Raw genomic sequence first — 2,980 nt, 5'->3', positions numbered from 1 at the left:
AGTCCTGCCTCCACAGGTATTGTGGACATGAAGTAGAGCCAGCCCCCGACTATACTTGTATTTTTGTTTGATTGTTCAGTTCTGGAGGGATACCACCTCTTCCGAAGTGTGCATGTTTGCACAATAAATTTCCCAGAGCCTTCTTCGGATTTTTAGTCTTTGTGAAGCATTAAAACACTGAGAATTAACAAGACTTGATCAAATTAAAGACACTATGGGGAATAGCTTTGAGGGTGAACAGGAGGTGATCCGTTTCCGCAAGAACCGCTAGCTGGGAAAAAATTGGGAAACGTTTCCTGGATGGGTCACTTGACAAGAGCACAACAAGGAAAAAGCTGTATGAGAACGCCCTGATGGAGATGGAATCTGTCCTGAAGAAGCTGGCGAGAGAAAGGCGCAGTAAGAGCATCCCTCGACAGATCTTCATGGATGCCTTGTTGCAGGGTAACCTGAGCGAGAATCAGGTGCTGGAGGACAGCATGATCTTCTCACTGGCAGGATGTGCTATCACAGCTAACTTGTGTACATGGGCTTTATATTTCCTCACCACATCGGAGGACGCTCAGGAGAAGCTTTACAAGGAGATGGCCCAAGTACTAGGCAAGGCCCCCATCACACTGGAGAAAGTTGAGCAGCTCAGGTGTTGCCGGCAAGTTCTCTGTGAGACAGTATGGATAGCTAGACTGACACCCATTGCGGCACGGCTTCAGGACCTGGAAGGCAGAGTTGACCTGCATGTCATTCCCAAAGAGACCCTGGTGCTTTATGCTATTGGTGCTGTGCTTCAGGACCTCACAGCCTGACCCTCAGCCTACAGATTTGATCCTGATAGGTTTCACGATGAGTCTGCCCGGAAAAGCCTTTCTTTGCTCGGCTTCATGGGGAGTCAGGAGTGCCCTGAGTTGAGGTTTGCATACGTGGTGGTGATATAAAAGGGGTTGAAGGACGGAATGTTGAACATTTCAAGCACTCACCCCCAGTCAACTGATCTGGGTTTAATCCATCATCATTCTTTAGCTCACTCCGCCACCCCAGTTCAGACATGGCCATATGCAAATCAGTCTGACCCTGTGCCTCATGGGAACAGTCCAGCCCGAACTGCCAAGCCATGTCTTCCCTGGACCGGAATCAAGCATCCTGGGACCGGGTTCGGATTCATAATCCTCCTTAGCCAGGCTATCTTGAATCCAGTGGCCAAGTGAGCAAGGGACTCACGTCTGAGCATACCCTGCCAACTTAGGGCGAACAAAGCGATACAAAAGGAGATGATGGACAGAGCGTTTGAGCAAATCAAATCAAATCACAGGGTCAGGCTGATTTGCATATGGCCATGTCTGAACTGGGGTGGTGGAATGAGCTAAAGAATGGTGATGGATTAAACCCAGATCAGTTGACTGGGGGTGAGTGTTTGATTTGCTCAAACGCTCCGTCCATCATCCCTTTTGTATCGCTTTGCATACGTTGTGACAACAGTGTTGTTGAGCGTGCTGTTGAGAAAACTGCGCTTACACCCAATGCCAGGGCAGGTCATCGAGACGCGGAATGAACTAGTGACATCGCCAAAGGAGGAGGCGAGGATCACTGTTTCCAAAAGAAGCCAACAAGCAGCTCCATCCAGCAAGTGCCTACATTTCGAAAAGTACTGCTTCATGCCAAGTGGGGTGCTGAAGCACTCAGGGCTCTATTTTGAAAAGTCAATGGGGAAAAAGATGGTGGCCAGCAGTTTAGGTGATGGGCTTTGCCACCTGCAATCACTTCTACATGGGTCACAAATAGACACATGAAATTGACAGAGTAAAACTCTAACCCCAATAAATATCAAACTTGAATCCCCTTTTACACTATAAGCAAATGGAGGATTGCATTTCCAAGGGATAACAGCCTTCACCTATGGGCTGCTTCCTCTGTTCCATATCCCAGGTTGCCTATTACAAATCGGAATACTCTGCTAAAACAGTTTCCATTGATTTAAGTCTGAGACTGAATGGGTTAACATTATGGGGTCACAGCCCCTTCTTTTATACACCCTTTTCCTTTGTCTGCGCCAACACAGTGCTTGGGGAACCAGCAGAAACTGGTTCAAGGGGGAATTGGAGGACTCTGTTGACAGGGATCCTCTTCCCCATTGTTAGGTGGGATCTCGCCATCAGACACACCACAGGGGGGCGGAGCTAGCATTCACTAGCAAAGCACCACCATATTCAGAGTCAGGGGATTACCCCTCCACCACTCCTCCTCCAGGTCTCCCATTCAGCTCAGCACTGACTCACGCTGCTCCTCCTGGAGACACCCACAACTCTCAGCCCCTGTCACTCACAAGCCAGACATGCAATTCACATCAGGCAGGCAGAGACAAAGCACACAGAAATGCCAACTTCTAAAAGTGGCATTTCTCCACCAGTCACCATCAATCTGCGCACACCATTGCGCAGCATTTATCCTCACAAGTTCATACATACTAAACTCGACCTCACCACTCCTCTCATACCAGGAATCACCATGGACACACATTACCCCAATGCATTCCTATGGGAGGGCAGGCCAATATCACCACACACACACACAGAGCACACGCACTTTACAGTGGCCCACAGTGCTAAAGTGCTCAGTGGCCTAAAATCACCAGCACCAGGTTACAGAAAAAGGCTTGGAGAATGCAAACGTTTCGGGGTGAACCTGCCAAAAGGGCCATATCCAACACATCTCTAGCAAGTTTCCCAATTTGTCCTTGAAGATGATCGTACCATAAAGGATGTAGCATCTTCCCAGCTGGGTTACCAGCCAAGGACTATGCCAGACACAGAGCTTGGTATCACACGTGTTTATTTGTCTGTTTGTAACTGCAAACTCAACATTCTGAAGCAACCTTTACTGCAATACACCCCATCCATTATGACATATCTCTATGGAGTCCATCAGGAGGCAAAACAGTTACATCATTGTTAACTCGCAAGACACTACATCTCCCTCTTGGTTAAAC

General features: G+C 48.3%; 1 pseudogene; it reads left to right on the top strand.

Moving 5' to 3' along the window:
* Positions 1 to 214: 214 nt before the first annotated feature.
* On the top strand, positions 215 to 1,784 carry LOC147693241 (cytochrome P450 20A1 pseudogene; annotated as a pseudogene).
* Positions 1,785 to 2,980: the final 1,196 nt, after the last annotated feature.

This window comes from Lissotriton vulgaris, chromosome 8 (genome assembly GCF_964263255.1).
Source record: "Lissotriton vulgaris chromosome 8, aLisVul1.2, whole genome shotgun sequence".
Lineage (NCBI taxonomy): Eukaryota > Metazoa > Chordata > Amphibia > Caudata > Salamandridae > Lissotriton > Lissotriton vulgaris.
The sequence above is the reverse complement of the archived record's forward strand: the minus strand, read 5'-3'. Positions and strand labels throughout refer to the sequence as shown.